Raw genomic sequence first — 17,870 nt, 5'->3', positions numbered from 1 at the left:
AGCATTTCATCTTTAAATCTAATAGAAGGGAATAAATTACAGCTGCGTTCCTCAGAGTTTGGTTTCAGGATGCACCAAAATGTTAAATCGTGTCATTTAGTATTTTCTAAAGATGATGAGCTTTTTTAAACCCTACTGTGTGTTTTGGGATTCAGAGGGTCAAATAAATCACAAGTGTGCAGAGATTTGGTGTGTTTTCTCCAAGCCACGGCGGTATCTGTACCAGAACGCTTCGCTGTCGTGTCAAAACTAATAAAACAGTCTATCAGAATCTGGAAGGTGACAGAAGCAAACAGGCGGTTTGTTTGGCAGCGGCGTCGCCTCCCGGCTGAATATTCATCAGCACCACCTGCCCTCCTGCTCGCTGTTTAGCTGCAGCTTCAAAGCCTCGACCACGCCGAGGAGATGTGTGAGCGTTGGCGCCACGTTAGGAGGGTTTCTTTCCTCCTCGGCCCTCACAGCGACCCCCGGCGGCCTGCTCGGCTTTGAAGAAGGCGACGACGGCGGCGTCCTTCACCCGTTCCTCTTAAACGAGGTCCTCTTGCATCCGGAGAGCCATCTATCAGGATGAAACAAATGAGTCATTACGGCGGCTTCCAGAGCGTCCCGGCAAGGCTAATTCTGCCCTCCTCCCGAAACGTGTGGGAGTTTTTAATATTGTGGAGAGAAGAAGAACGTGTCAACCTGGGACCCGTTTGGCTTTTCATCAATCTGCCATTTCCTTTCTTTCTTTTTGGTTGTTATTTTTCTCCCCCTCGCCCACACTGACTGAGGAACAGCGATACAAAGACCCAGAACAAAGCTGTTTTTATTGTACTGCAGCTTAAAAAAAATCAGCTCTTGTTTTGTGGAAACCTCACAGGAAACTTGGACTTGAGAGAGGTGGATGTTTTTCCAATAAAAGCTCTGGGAATATTATGAAACCTCTTTGTTATGCACGTTGAAGTTTTGCTCCTCTTTCATTTCTCTCCTCTTTTGACAAATTGCAAATCAAAGTCGGGGCTCATTTTTGAACAGATGAACAATTTAAAACAATCGTTCCTCCTCAGCTGTCAGTTTTAACTTGGAATAAAAATCACGTTTCCTTCATTAATCTAGAGAATATTCTCTAGCAGCTGTGATTATTTTTACATGACATCAGTGAATTAATGAAATAAAACAGCAGCTACTTATGTTAGCTCGCTTAAACCAACATTTAGCAGCTGAAGAGGTGACAAAGGTTTGGAGTAATCAGTCTGATGTCAAGAAACAATTAGAACAAGCGAACATTTACACACAACTCGAGCTGCAAAAACATTTTAGCTCAAGTTATGTAAATAAAAGATTCATCAGCATCGGGCCTGTAAAGTGAAGCCACTTTAGAGACATAAGACGACTTCAAAAAGATGTGAAATGACCTCAAAAATATTCAAAATGACTTCAAAAACGTGAAATTACCTCAAAAATGCACAAAACGACTTCAAAGACAAAAGACGACTACACAGCGATAAAACATATAGACACAGACACAAAACAACTTCAAAATGATACGAAATGACTTGAAACTGATGCAAAATGACTAAAAAAGTGCACAAAAACATTTCTAAAATGTGCAAAATGACTTTTGCAACTTTACTGACAGAGAATCACTTAAAAAATATTCATAATTTTGGGCATTTTTGAGATCGTTGTGTAAGACCCACCGGATGTCTTCAGAGACAGCATCTCTTCACTGACACAAAATCATTTTTGAAAACATGCTAAACCATTTCTAAGACAAGCAAAGCGACTTTAGAGCTACAAAACAGTCGCAAAGAGACGCAAAACAACTCCAAAGAGACAAAAAAAAAAGGCTTCTGAGAGACAATGACGTCAAAAACATGCAAAATGACTTAAAAGAGCTTCATACATAGAACTACTCCAGAGACACAAAATGACTTAAACGAGTCATACGACGGCTTTCGTTCTAAAAAACAAATTCATACAGATGCAAAATGACCTGTTGAAATGCATCGTGGGAGTCGTGGTTATCTTCACCTGTTGTTGTTAACCTGAACCGATGGTTGATCTGAGCTGTTGAAAAGCTCAAACGTTAAATTCTCCGTTACGTCGCCGCCCCACCGGCCCGTTATCAGACTTCTCTTCAGGTGAAAATGAATTCTGGGCCTGAAAAGACATGACTGGAGAACGTCAGTGACACGAGGAGGAGGAGACGCTTCACTTCACCTTCCCCTGTTTCCTCTCACTGAGAGAAGGATTATAGAGTCTTATAAAGAATGACTTCCATCTGGACAGAGACCAGAGTGTGTGTTTGGGGATTTCTCTCCCAGTGAAACATCTGGAGAAACAATCTGCTGTAAATAAGCAGCAGCGACTCGCCGCCACCCGATAAATAAAAATGGAAGAAGAAGATGCTGCAGCCGCTTTCTGCTGAATCTACAAACACTCGGCTGCTGTTCTCACACTCGGACATGATGGATACACACCGACACGCACACACACGCAGTAATCATGTTTGTCAGGCTGTTCGCACACGTGTTCCACTGCTGCTGTACACAGAAAACCCGTTTTAGTTTCAGGGTTTTGCAGAGATTCATCTGTTTGTATGAAGGTGATGCGATCCTGCAGTAGGATTGGATCCACTCTGGACTGACAGAAACACAAACACATTTAGAAGCAAACGGCACAACAAATATGATGTCTGAGATCACATGTAGAGATTTTGTGTTTGTCTGAAATGTAGTGTTAGCAGGAATAAACAGCTGAGGTTAAGATTTGTTTCTTGTAACCTCAGGGATATAATTATTTATTTAGGAAAGACCACAGTGAACAGGTAAAATAACAACAACAACAATAATCATAAAATATACTACACTTCCACTATTGGAATGAAGTGTGCAAGGAGTATGCATGCTGTAAAAAACGCTCTGCAAATATAAAAAAACAACAAATCCTCTAATTATATTTTAGGTGAGGTTTGTTCATTTTAGACACAAACGGTCATAAAATGTTTGGTTTCCACAATAAGCTACCAGGTTACAGGAAATGTGGCCATGGGCTTCCACTATGAGGTCTTGATCACCCTGTCGCCATTTGCTCACCAGTACAAGCTAAAGCTAATATATTCTGGCTAATGTTAGCTAACACTTCAGTTTTAAAGCTAAAAGATTGTGGTTTACATTAGCTAACGGTTTGGTTTTAAAGCTAAAATATTGTGGTTTACAATAGCTAACAGTTCAGTTTTAAAGCTAAAATATTCTGGTTTACATTAGCTAACAGTTCGGTTTTAAAGCTAAAATACTCTGGTTTACATTAGCTAACAGTTCGGTTTTAAAGCTAAAATATTCTGGTTTACATTAGCTAACAGTTCGGTTTTAATACTAAAATATGACGGCTAATGTTAGCTAACACTTCACGTTACAAGCTTTAATATTCTGGGTAATGTCAGCTGAAACATCAATTTAGAAGTTAGCTTTTTGTGGCTACTGTCAGCTCGCACTTCAACTTATAAGCTAAAAAAATGTTCACATTAAGTAACAGTTCAGTTTAAAAGCTAAATATTCTGGCTACTGTCAGCTAACACTTCAGTTTAGAAGTTATAATATTTTGGTTGATTTTAGCGAACTGTTCAGTTTACAAGCTATAATACTTTGGTTAATATAAGCTAACAGTTCAATTTTAAAGCTACAATATTCTGGCTAATGACAGTTAACACATCAGTTTAGAAGTTAGCTTATTCTGGCTACTGTCAGCTAACACTTCAACTTGTGAGCTAAAATATTTTGGTTCACATTTACTAATAGTTCAGTTTTAAAGCTAAAATATTCCCGGCTAATGTTACCTAATACTTAAGTTTACAAGCTATACCATATTGGTTAACATTAGCTAACAGTTCAGTTTAAAACTAGCGTATTCTGGCTAATGTTAGCTAACACTTCAGTTTACAAGTTACATTATTTTGGTTAATGTTAGCAAACAGTTCAGTTTTGATGCTAAAATAAACTAGGTGATGTTAGCCAACATTTCCGTCTACAAGCTAAGATATTATGGGTCAGCTAACACATCATTTTAGAAGTTAGCTTTTTCTGGCTACAGTCAGCTAACAATTCAACTTAGAAGCAAAAATTGTTTGGTTAACTTTAGCTAACAGTTTGGTTTTAAAGCTAAAACATTTTCAGTAATGCTAGCTAAAACTTAAGAGATAAAACTAAATATTGTGGCTAATGTTAGCAAAACATTCTGGTTAATTGTCAATAACTATTAAACAATTAAAGACATTAGTTTACCGGCAAGTTTCCTTTCTGATAAAGTATATCTTATATAGATTATTTTTGAAGCATTTTGTCTTTAAATCTGATAGAAAAAGAGAATAAATAACGGCTACACTCCTCAGCTTAGCCTGAGGTATAATTTCAAATTTTGTTGAACTCAAATCTAATTTGTCCTTTAACTTTAGCTATGATGCACATAACATGACCATTTTTTACAAAGCATTTTAAAGTATTTGTATTTAATTACGAAACTAAGCACTAAAAATAACATGTCTGGGTTTTTTTTACTATAAAGTTGGTGTGTTGGTGTGCTATAATGTGTTTGAGGTAAAATCATCCTCTCAGTAAACTCTTTATTTTGTCCAAATCAGAAACTTTTGTCGCAGTGGCAGAAATAGAAACGGACTTTTTGACCCGGTGCTCATTTCAGGACATCAGGCTGCTCATCACGTATGCCAGCATGTTCTGTATGTTACCACTGTTCACGTCTCTTCATGTGGTCCGACGAGCACATTTGTGTTTCTGATTCACAGATATCCTTCGGTGTGTGTTTTAAAAGACCAAATTAACAGCACACACACACATCCACGGTTCCCCCCGGGCCTCTCTTGGCGTGCTCTCCCATAATTCCTCTTGTCCACGCCACAAAGCGCCGTCCCTCAGCAGCCTGCAGTCCATCAGAGAGAAGAGCTCCGAGCCGCCGCCGCCATTACGGTGAACGGCGGTTTCCCTCGCGGGACACCGAGCCGCCGCTCTGCCTCTGAACCCAGAACACGGAGTTGTTGTTGTTGTTGCTGCTGTTGCGTTTGCTTTTCCTGCGTTCAGATCGACGCGCTGCACAAATAGCGTGTTGGCTGCTTAGGTTGGCAGAGACGCAGGTTGTTAATTATGTTTTCCATGCCAAGCATACAATCACACGTTAATTGGAGTTGGAGCAGAGGATTGTGGGAGTGAAGTGAATGATAATGACTGCGTGGTCTTCTGCATCATCCTCATCATCATCATCAGCATCATCAGCATCATCGGCAGCGAGAAGAGCTGCTTCTAAACGCCGAGAGAGGACACGGAACTGGAGAGTCTGGAAACACACAACATGTGAAGTGTAACATGCCAAACTAAACGCACGAAACATGCAGCACGCTAAACATACAAAGCATGATGATTTAAAATACACAATGTTGGAAATACAACACAATACATATACAACACTCTGAACATACAACAAAAAACATGCAACACACTGAACATACAACTCACAACATACAATAAACATACAACACGCTGAACATGCAACACAAAACATGCAACACATTAAACATACAACAAACTGAACATACAACAAAAAACATACAACATGTTGAACATACAACACAAAACATACAACAGGCTGAAGATACAACAGAGGAACAAAAAGCGAATTGAACATATATAACATATCTAACTTACAACATGCTGAACATACAACACAAAACATACAACACACTAAACATACAAGATGTGAGGTCAAATAAAATACGTCTTTACACTAAAATACATCTTAACCCTAGAAATAATGTCTTAACGCGATAAAATGTGTTTTAACGGTATAAAATTTAACAGTATAAAATACATCCAGATCGTAGACAATAAGTCGGGAATCTCTCCTTTGACGTAATCCATGGTGTTATATGTGGTTGGTTAGTGAACATCCACTGCACACTCCTGTTCCTGGTGCATTGTGGGATACTGTGACTATATTGGATGTTAAAATTACAACCTCACATCAGAACTACAGTCAGAGAACATACTATTCAGAGCGTACCTCTTGATCTCCTCCGCCTGTCTGCGTCGGTATTTACGGCCTCGTTCCCTGCAGCTCCGACCATCTGAACACCGCCTCGTGTTTCCCCCGTACGACCCTCCTGGTGGGCCCTGAATGCAGCAGCAGGTCTTCCTCCCATCATCACCTCGGCCCAGCAGCTGCGTCGGGAGTCGCAGGGCGGCGGCGGAGGGTCGCGGCGAGGCGGCAGATGGCGGGGGAACCGACTGCCACTCCTGCCGAGAGGTGAGGGGTTTCCTGCACCGAGCAACAGGGGCAAGAGCGACGCTGAGGGGCGAGTCGGGCCTCACCTCAACATCCGTCAGGGCTCGGTGTTAATGAGGGGGAGGAACAGGTGAAGGGGGAGGCAGGTGAGGCTCGGGGGAGGCCAGGGGGAGCGAGGTGAGAGATGTCAGTGATGGTGATAAATAAGAAAACAACGGGAGGTGTAGGGAGGAGGATGATGCAGCAACTAGAACTTCTATCTAAACTTCTACTTAATCAGACTATAAAACATGTTTATGATCTGTGTTTCTCAGCAAAATGGTTTGATTTTCACACAGCGCCAGCTTCATCCTGATAAACTGCACAAAATACTCCCCAAGTACTTCCGTAAATAGAACACAGGTGGTTTTAAACAAGGCAACAGGTTACAGAAGGAAATGAGGGGATCTACCACGGATAGAAAGTGACTTTAAAGGGAGTCTTAGTGCAGTTACGAACACGAAATACAAAGCTATTGATACCTTATAGGCGTAACGTAAGCGGTCGATACGTTTGCACTGAGATAGAAATGCTTCAGCTGCTATGAGGCAGGAAGTAAAGATGAGAGGGAATGTCACAATAAAACAGGAAATAAACAGCAAACAACCCAAGATTATTTAATTGTAATTAAAACACACATCATCTAAAACTGAGCAGGAAAGAGACTAGCTAGGGAGGCCACCAAGACACCTATGACTCCTATGAAGTCGTTACAAGAGAGACAATCGTGAAAGACGCCACCAAGACACCTATGACTTTCCTGATGGAGCTGCTCGACAGAGACTAGTGAGGGAGGCACCAAGACATTAATGACTACTATGAAAGAGTAGCAATAAAGAGATTAGTAATGGAGACCATCAAGACAACCAGTGGCTCCTCTGAGGGAGTTTCAAGAAAGGGATTTGTGAGGGAGGCCACCAACACACCTATGACTCCTCTGATGGAGTTCCAAGTTTCAGCAGCTGAGATGCGAAAATCTTTTCATACAAATGTTGCCTGTTCTTCACACAAATTCAGGAAATGTCAAAATAAAACAGGAAATAAACAGCACTCAACCCAAGACCATCACATTGAGATGAAAACAACAACACCACACGGTACTTTCGACCTGGCAGATAATTGATAACCAAACTTTCCTCATTGTGAGAATAACAAAACAATCTGGTGACAGAAACAACATGCAAAAAAATCCAGATGTTTCTTGTGTCGTACCCATTTAGAAACGTTCTCACCGGTCATTCTAGTAAACATGCTTCCTCGTGTAGTTTGAATAAGTTTTTCTTCAAGTGTCTTACAGTGAAAGACAGCCATAGAAAAACCTGAAAAGTGAAAACAGAGAAATGGAGAGAATAAAACAGCGCTTGCTCCTCTGGGCTCCTGAAACTTCTACAATTTTAAAAACGGAGAGAAGAAAAGACAGAAAAAGCTGCCTGTGATCAGATATTACCCTCCTCCATCCCTCCAGGAGCTCCACTCCATCATCCCCTCTCCCATCATGCCTCACCTGACACAACATTACAGATGCATTATGGGATCTGAGGGAGGAGGGCGAGGGGACGCAGGGCTTCATGAATATTTGATAAAACATGAGACGACCAAACGGAGGTCGTCAGGAGAGGAGGAGGTCATCAATATTACATCAGAGCCACATGGACTCCCTCCTCCCGCTTTTATTTCTTCTCTTTGTTTCAGGGAAATTTAGGAAAGTTTGAACCAAACAAAGAGTTTATCCTCAGCCCACCTCTCTGCTGCTGCTGGATGATATTCAAACACCGTTAAACATGTTGATGATGGTAAGGTTCATTACTGGCTCTCCTGTCTGTTCCAACACAGCGGGTACCTGCTATCATAGCATCGTAGCTCCAAAATGTCAAAGAAATGGAAAAAGAGTGGCTGCAGAGATCATCAAACACAGATCATGTCAAAAGTCTTACAGCAAAAAAGACTCCTTCTTGTCAAAGTGAAAACAGAGTTCAAGTGAGCAATGTCAAATATTTAAATATAAAGTTGGTGACAATCTAATTCAGGTGAAACCAGTTGGTGCTGAAAGTCAACAGTGAAGCCTCCTGGATCTGGAAGGTCCAGTCTCTGGTGGATCAGTTCTGGATAGAACTACACCATGAAGACTGAAGTACACTCCAAGAAACTCTGAGAAAAGGTTGCTGAAAAGCATCAGTCAGGACGATACAAGAACATTTAAAGTTCCTGAAGATCTCCTGGAGTCCAGTTAAATTCATCGTTAAGAAATGGAAATAAATCTAACTAAAGCAGGACGTCCTCAATACCTGAGAGACCGAGAAGAAACAGGCTAGTGATGGAGGCCACCAAGACTCCTATGACTCCTCTGAAGGAGTTCCAGCTTCAGACTGTTCATCAACAACTGCTATTTGTTCTTCACCAGTCAAAGCTTTATGGAGACAAAGAGAAAGACTCTGATGGAAAAAGCTCCAATAAATCTGGACTAGAGTTCACCAGAAGGAATGTGGAGCCTCTGAAGACACCTGGAGAAGGTTCTTTGGTCTGAGGAGACCAGGATGGCGCTTTATGTCCATCAGACTAGATGATATGTTTGATGGACACCAAACACTGAACATCATCACAAACACACTATCTGCACTATGAAGCACGGTAGTGGCAGCATCATGATGTTTCTCAGCAGCAGGTCCTGGGAGGCTTTTAAAGGTAGAGGGTAAGTGAATGCATTAAAGTGTAGATAAATTCTGGAGGACAACCTGATGCAGTCTGAAGAGAACTGAGACTTGGAGAAGATTTGTTTTCCATCAAACAGTCAAAACTCCACAGAAATGGTTTAATGTCAACAAGGTGAAAGTTCTGGAGGCCGAGTCGGAGTCCAGACCTGAATTTAACTGAGAATTTGTGGTTGGACTTAAAAGTCACTCAAAATCTCAAATGTCTTTTTGGCTTTCCATGACCATTTTTCTCCTTCACTCTCTCCTTGACTAAAACTCAGCATTATTAAACTTTAAGACATTTTCTCAGTCTCCTGAAATTACTGCTTATTGTTTTTGTTAATAGGTGGAGGACAGTTGGTAGCCTAGCTATGCTAATGTTACGTTAGCTAGGTGTACTATTAGCTTCTCATGTCTTCAACCATTTTTTACGTCAAACATTTTTTGACAAAGTTTTAGTATTAATGTCTGTCATTAAAAACATTTGTTGACAGGTAAAGGACAACCAGTAGCTTAGAAATGCTATTGTAACGTTAGCTTTCTGTTGTCTTCTATCCCTTCCCACTTCCTTAACATTTGTTCTTCTTCAGAGTTTTTCTTGCTTTATTAAGTTTCAGCGTTAATGTCTGATTAATTTAAACTGGCTTCTTCACAGGCAGAGGCCAATGGGTAGCTTAGCCATGCTAATGCTACTAGCTATGTGTACTGTTAGCTTTTTCTACATCGAACATTTTTGAACAAGTTTGTTTTATTAAATTTTTTTTCTTGACAGGTAAAGGACAACCTGTATCTTAGTTATGCTAGTACAACGTTAGCTTTGTGTTCTCATAGCCTCCCACATCCTTTTTTCTTCGTTTTATGCATTAGTGTTGAAATTACTTGTTAACAAGTGGACTGGTGGCATAGCTATTTAGTCATGCTAATGCTACACTAGAATGTTTACTTGCTTTTGTTGATTAGTTGCCATGTCTGGTTAGTGAACATTAGCATCTTCCTTTGTTAGCCAGTGTTTGTTAACTAGAAAAGGAATAATTTAGTCACTGTAGTATTTAATGTTTTTATAACTTTCTTTTATTGGCCTTGTTTGTGAACTGAAGTTCCATTAAAGTAATTTTTAAAACACAATTTCTGTACACTGGATGTAGTTTAAAGGGTCACTGGTGCTGCAGGAAGTTTCTTCGTGAGCGTCGAAGTTGTAAATAAGGCTCGTTTCATAAGACTCTCTGAATCTCTGCAGTTTCAGCTTGATTATTTCCTATTCTTCTTCATATTATTAGTAGTATTTTAATTGTGGCACCAGGGAGAAATGTTGGAGCCAAGAGTGCAGATTCATTTAGATTAAATTCATGTATAACATAACATAAAAGACACCAGTGAGGAAAGAGAAAAACAAGCCGCAGTGCAGCAAAAACTCCACAATCAGAGGAAACGCAGCGAAGAAGCATCGGGACGGACAAACTCCAGCCGCATACGACTGATATGGATTCAGACACTCGTCCATCAAGTGATTAAAAGTAGTCTTTAATCAGCCGAATGGGTCCAACTTTTGGTCCAGAGGGGATAATTAAGATCCTGCAGCTGAGTCGATGTGACTCGTATCTAAAAGCGTCATCAGAACTTCAGGTGTTCCACTTCTGCTGCTTTTAAAGGTTCAATGCCTCCAAAATGTGACTGTGCTGCTCTTTCAAAGCTCCCCGTAGGTTTTTATTCTTTAATAATGGTAATAATGAGGTGATCCGTCTCCCTGCTGTCTGTCCGTCCGTCACACTCACACATCAGAAATAGATGTTTCTGCATTATGTATGGACGCTTTGTTCGTCGGAGCACTTACTGCAGTTTTTCCAAACCTGAGCAGCTCCTCCTTCAGGTTTCTGCCCCATTTCCCTCCTCTGGATATACATCTGCAGCGGCATTAATGATTAAATCGAGTGTTTTGTCTGCAGAGCTGCAGTGTTTGTTTGTCATTAAAATGGAAGAGCAGCAGCTCACGTCACTCGTGTTTTAGCTCAAACACGACGCTGCTAAAGTGAAATTAAAGTTAAATATTCATCAGCAGAGTTCAGTTAGATTCATGTAGCAGCAGCTAAAGTGGTTCTGAAACTGCCACGTCACAGTTCGGTCACGAGTCGGAGTTAGACTCGGAAAAACAATGGAGTTGAGTCAAATCGAGTCGAGAAAGTTCAATTGGAGTGGAGTCTGATGAAGGCAAGTTGACTTTAGGCTAAAAGGTTCAAAGAAAGGTTGCTAGAGTTGAGTCGAATCTGATGGAGTCAAGTTCAAGTTGGGTAAAATCAAGTCAGATCTGGTGGATTTAAGTAGAGAGTTAGAGTCTTACGGAGTCAAAACACTTAAAGCTGAGTCTTGTGGAGTTGAGTCGGTTTAAATTGACTTGGTTCAAATTGTATCAGTTCAAGTCAAGTTGAGAAATCGAATCTCCTGACCCTAAGTCGAGCTTATGCTACTAGATTCAAAGAAAGGCTGTTTGAGTCAAGTCTAATCTGATGGAGTCGAGTCGATTCAAGTTGGTTCAAATCGAGTCAAGTCTGGTGGATATAAGTGGAGTTTGTGTCTTAAGGAGTCAAAACACTAAGTTGATTCTGGTCAAGTGGAGTCAAGTCTGCTAGCGGTTCAAGGTGAGTCAGGTCCAGGAAAATCTGATTAATTCAAGTGGAGTTTGTTTAATTTGAGTCAAGTCAGTTGAAGTCAATTTGAGCAAATTCCAGTTGAGTCCGTAGAAGTGAAATCGAGTCGGGTGCAATCCAGTTGAGTTGTTTCAGTCAAGTCAAGAAAGTTCAATTAAAGTGGAGTCTGATTAAGACAAGTTGAGTTGAGTCAAATCTGATGGAGTTAAGTCATTTCAAGTTGGGTAAAATCGAGTCAAATCTGGTGGATGTAAATAAAGTTAGAGTCTTATGAACTCAAAAACTTTAAATTAAGTTGAGTTGGTTTAAGTTGATTTGGTTCAAGTTGAGTTGTTCCAGTCAAATTAAGAAAGTTCAACTGAAGTGGAATCTGATGAAGTCTCATAGTTCAAGTAAAGTCGAGTCGAATCTGATACCATCGAGTTCTTGGTTTAACTCGGGTAAAATTGAGTCAAATCTGGTGGATGTCAGTGGAGCTAGTCATATGGAGTCAAAGCATTTTAAATCGAGTCACTTCAAGTGGAATCAAGTCTGATAGAGGCAAGTCGAGTTAAGCCTAGTGGATTCAAGCCAAGTTGGGTTAAATTTAATGGAGTTCAGTTGAGTCGGTTCAAGTAGAGTCAAATCAGGTCAAATACTGGTGAACTGAAGTTGAGTTGGCTGAGTCAAGAAAGTTCAATTGGAATCTGATGAAGGCAAGTCGAGTTGAGTCCAATAGGTTCAAGTAAAAGCTGTTTGAGTCGAGTTAAATCTGCTGGAGCAAAGTCAAGTCAGTTCAAGTTGACTCAAGTCAGTTCAAGTGGAGTCAAGCCTGATGGAGGCAAGTCGAGTCGAGTCTACTAGATTCAAGACAAGGCTGCTCAAGGAGTCGAGCTGAATCAGTTCTGGTTGGGTCAAATCGAGTCAAATAAATCGAGTTTAATAAATTCCAGATAAGTCAGTTCAAGTCGATTTGAGTCTGAGCAGACTCAAGTCTAATGGGGGCCAAACTAAATCTGGTGGATCAAGTCAAGTCAGTTTCAGATGGTCAGTTTCAAGTGGAATCTATTCTGATGGAGTCAAGTCAGTTAAAGTTAAATTGAGGCTGGTGGAGTCAAATCAAGTCAAGTTGAGTCAAATCTGGTGGAGCTGAGACAAGTTAGTTCAAATAAAGTCGAGTCTTGTTTACAGGTCTGTACAGTTACAGGAAACTTGGAGGGGCAAACGTGAAACAGGAGGACGAAACGAAGACGCTGGAATATTTCTGAATTTAAAAAAACGGCAGCAGTGGATTTGTAGAAAAAATGGTTTCAGCTGCAGCAACATTCAAGTTGACAAACGACTTTTAGAGCTTCTGTCCTAAAGTTCTTTAACAGGAGAATCAGCAAATGTGAAACAGAAACATGTCGGCCTGCTGCTGGACCGCGGACCTCAGCTTGAACCTCTGTGTGCAGCCTGACGACTCCCAGCGGGAGGATTCAACGTAATCGTTCTCCTGAATGTAGCGCGCTTATTTAAATTGCTAATTATGATGGAACAAATAAATAAAACATGACCTTAGCGTGTTTTTATGTCGCACTGTAAAAACTTTGGACGACAGTAAATCAGCTCGCTGATGACTCGCCTGTTGTCGGGTAGAAGCCGCTGCTCGCTAAATGTCAGGCAGACTCATTTGTTCTCGCAGCAGAGCAGTGATTTCACACATTTTATCTGTGCGCTTCGTGTTGATTTTGATTTTTATTCCATTATTTTGCAGTTAATGTTGGTGTTTACATCACTGAGCACCTGAGAGGCCATTTTAATGCTTCATTTCTGCACGGATTCACAAAACTGCTACGGAGTTTTAGTTTCAGTAAACGCATTATTTTATGTAAACACAACAAAACATGCTTTTTAAAGAACTTTCCTGGTTTACACACACATACAGCAGCAGCAGAAGCTGCTTGAAATCTACTAATTTAAAGTGTTTTTCACTTTTCCTCTGTTCATCAGTAGAAGATGTTTCTCCATGCTGAATGGATCTCCAACCTCCTCCTCTGTTCACTGTTTCTGAGCCATGCTGACTTTATTTATTCATCCTGTAGCTTTAATTTTTCCTCTCAGTCTCCTTTTTCCCTCCAGCTCGGTATATACACATCAACAAATAGAACTTCTTCACCTTCAGTGGACTCCAAATGATTTACGGCGGTCTGAGCGGTCAGACAGTTTCAGGCTGAGAAAACTGATTTCTTAAGGAGTGAAGTGATTTAAATCTAATAATGAGAGTTCTGCGCTGAGGTCAGGAGGGTTGGTGGTGGAGGTCAGAGGTCGCTGCTCCTCATGAATGATGGAGGAGCGTTGAGAAGTCAGCTCCTCTCCTCTAATCCCATTTAGCTTCGTGTTCTTTCCGGTTGTTGCGTCTCGTCGTCCTCTGATCACCTTCATGTTCAACACTGACTGTTTGTGTCTGATCTTCATCATCCGTACGAAGCAAAGCCGCATCTTCGTCACGCCAGACGCCGCCGTGAAACGAGCTCAGCATCATCCTGTTTGCGGCGTGACTCCGGCGCTCGTCCCTGCAGACGCTGCGACGCTGCAGGACTGAAATTAAACTGGGCCGCCGCTGACCTCGCTGCAAGGTTACCGACCGGAGAGGAAGACATGACTGCTCCCAGATCAGCTGGACGATCCTGACATTCACCTCAACGAGAAACTTCAACACCAAGCCCAAACTTGGAGGATGCTCGACCTTTGACCCGAGCTGTGCTGATGTCTGACGGCCAATCACAACGCTCGCTCGAGGTGAGCCACAGACCGACTACATAGAGACACAAAATTACAATAAACACCAGTCCATTTCATCACACTCCCACCTCTGTGCTTCACTATCAGGAACATGCATTCACTGTGGTAGTCCTCGCCATGAGAGACACAAACTGACCACAAACAGACACCAAAATACCACAATAAGGCAAGAAACTACCCCTCAGACACACAAAATGTCGATGCTGTTCACTCTCAGGACTGTGCATCCACTATGGCAGTCCTGGCCATGAGAGACACAAACTGACAACAACAAAACCCACAAAATGTCCACAAAAACATACAAAATTAGCACAAAGAGACAGCAAACTAACATACAAACATGCAAAATGTTTACGTGCTTCACTGTCAGGAACATGCTTTCACTGTGGGTGTCCTAGTCATGAGAGACACAAACTGACCACAAAAAAAACCCCACAACATTAGCGTAAATACCACTGCCAGTCCGAGGCTAGGAGACACAAACAGACCACATAGACACACAAAATTACCACAAAGAGACACAAAAAACCACAAAGAGACACAAACTGACCACAAAGAGACACAAAAAAACACAAAGAGACACAAAACAACCACAGAGACACAAACCAACCACAAAGAGACACAAAATTACCACAAAGAGACACAAAAAACCACATAGACACACAAAATTACCACAAAGAGACACAAAAAACCACAAAGAGACACAAAACGACCACAGAGACACAAACCGACCACAAAGAGACACAAAACAACCACAAAGAGACACAAAACAGCCACAGAGACACAAAACAACCACAAAGAGACACAAAACAACCACACAAACATGTGAAACCTTTCCGTGCTTCACTATCAGGACTTTGCATTCGCTGCTGCAGTCCTTGCCATGAGGGACACAAACCAGCCACAAAGAGACACAAAATTACCATAAACACACAAAATAACTCACTTTTGAATTAAATTTTTTTTCATTTTTTTGTGAAATATTCCCTTTTATTTTCTTTAACATCCTGTTTGTTTGTTTTTTAATATTTCAGCTTGAGTTTCAATCATTTGATCAGAAATATTTCAGTCACAACAGTTTATCTAGTTTTTGTATTTTCAAAAGAGCTCTGGCAGATGTATTTTATTTTTACTTACAATTTTATTATATTTAAAAAAAATTAAAACAGACACACAGATTACTTTTACAGTCTATTTATTTTATGTAACTGTATATTTTGTTTTATTTAAGGGACGTGAAAGAATCGTTTCTGCATTTTTTGTTTCAGTTTTTCCTTATTTTAATTTTTAAGAAATTGTTATTTAATTCGTTCAATGTTATATTCAGCATTTCAGGTGTTTATTGCCTTAATTTTTATTCATTTATTTGTGTCATAGTTTTTTAATATTTTATTTGTTATATTATTTTATCACATATTTTTATATTTTAATGTGTATTTGTGTTGTGTGGTCTAAAATTTAGTCCATGGGCGACAACAAAAACAAGACACAAATCGACAAAAACGAGACACAAATCGACAAAAACGAGACACAAAACGACAAAAACGAGACAAAGCGACAAAAACGAGACACAAATCAACAAAAACAAGACACAAATCAACAAAAACGAGACACAAATCAACAAAACGAGACACAAATCAACAAAAACGAGACACAAATCGACAAAAACGAGACACAAAACGACAAAAACGAGACAAAGCGACAAAAACGAGACACAAAATGACAAAAACGAGACAATCACAAAAACGAGACAATCACAAAAACGAGACACAAAATGACAAAAACAAGACAAAGCGACAAAAACGAGACACAAAATGACAAAAACGAGACACAAAGCGACAAAAATGAGACACAAAATGACAAAAACGAGACAATCACAAAAACGAGACACAAAGCGACAAAAACGAGACACAAAACGACAAAAACGAGACAAAGCGACAAAAACGAGACACAAAACGACAAAAACGAGACAAAGCGACAAAAACGAGACACAAAACGACAAAAACGAGACAAAGCGACAAAAACGAGACACAAAATGACAAAAACGAGACAATCACAAAAACGAGACACAAAACGACAAAAACGAGACACAAAACGACAAAAACAAGACAAAGCGACAAAAACGAGACACAAAACGACAAAAACGAGACAAAGCGACAAAAACGAGACACAAAATGACAAAAACGAGACACAAAATGACAAAAACGAGACAAAGCGACAAAAACGAGACACAAAATGACAAAAACAAGACAATCACAAAAACGAGACACAAAATGACAAAAACGAGACAAAGCGACAAAAACGAGACACAAAATGACAAAAACGAGACAATCACAAAAACGAGATACAAAATCACAAAAACGAGACACAAAGCGACAAAAATGAGAAAACGACAAAAATGAGACAAAATGACAAAACAAATAAGGATGAAAATAAAGTACAGACAACCAATAAATGCCTTTATCTGGGTCTGATGTTTCATTAATATATGACCTTTCTTGATTATTGACTCACATCAGATGTGATCTTTGCAAACGGTGAGATTTAAATGAGTTGTGCGATATTGTGGTGAATGTGACCGTTTCACTGAACAGTGATAAAGCTGCCGGTGTGGAAAGACTCTCACATCTTTAAGTACTTACATTAACCCAACGTGCACTTTAGTACCACTTAGGCTTGACCAGCTGAGATGCTTCCAGTATGAGGTCTGCCCATGATGGAACCATCAGCTTAGAGTGTGTTGGTGACCAGTACATGCTGCTGGTTTGTACTGGTGCTGTTGATGCTGCTCTTTCAGGTCCTTATTTAATCTTAATCATTTCACTGTTTTAACGTTTCTGCTCGTCTCTTCAGTAAATAATCAGGAAGCAAACTCCATCCCAGCTCTGCTCTGACGTCGTTCTGGAAGTATTTCTGCTGATGAACGCGAGGATTCATAAACCGACGTGTCTGCAGATGTTCGTCTGAATATCTGACAGATCGCTGATGAGAGCTGGAGTCTCTGTTCATCTGATTTAGGGCAGAATTCATGTCAACAGGAGGCTGAACCATGAACACGGATCACCTTTGATGTTTTACCTCGTCAGAGACGGTGTGCAAAATGATGCACGAGTCTGAAAATATTCCATAAATCTGTGTGAAAAAATATACGTGTGTGGGGCTCAGACATGTTTGAGCCTGAACACGGTCAGTGTATCGCTCTGACAGTGAAACATGGAGGGCAGTTTGTGTGTCTGGGTGGTAGTCCCACGATACAACAACAAAAAGACATAAAATAAGCAAAAAGAGACACAACAACTGCAAAGAGACACACAGTGAAAACTTCCTCATTGTCAACATTATTGGGACATTTTAGAAAATGTGTTTGTGGAAATAAATGTTAAATAAACGTTTCTTTGAGAACATGGAAAAAAATTCAGTTTTTTCTCCAAGTTCTCAAAGAAAATATTAGAACTTTTACTGA

General features: G+C 40.3%; 1 long non-coding RNA gene across 1 annotated transcript; it reads right to left on the bottom strand.

The window, feature by feature from the left end:
• Window positions 1-2,734: 2,734 nt before the first annotated feature.
• Window positions 2,735-6,777, bottom strand: LOC127535811 (uncharacterized). Its single transcript, XR_007944689.1, has 2 exons — window positions 6,052-6,777; window positions 2,735-5,328 (listed from the first exon to the last, which is right to left on the bottom strand). It is a non-coding gene; the product is annotated as an uncharacterized LOC127535811 (long non-coding RNA).
• Between the last annotated feature and the right edge of the window lie 11,093 nt (window positions 6,778-17,870).

Source organism: Acanthochromis polyacanthus, chromosome 10 (assembly GCF_021347895.1).
Source record: "Acanthochromis polyacanthus isolate Apoly-LR-REF ecotype Palm Island chromosome 10, KAUST_Apoly_ChrSc, whole genome shotgun sequence".
NCBI classification, from domain to species: Eukaryota; Metazoa; Chordata; class Actinopteri; family Pomacentridae; genus Acanthochromis; species Acanthochromis polyacanthus.
Note: the sequence above shows the minus strand (reverse complement) of the source record. Positions and strands in the feature narration are given on the sequence as shown.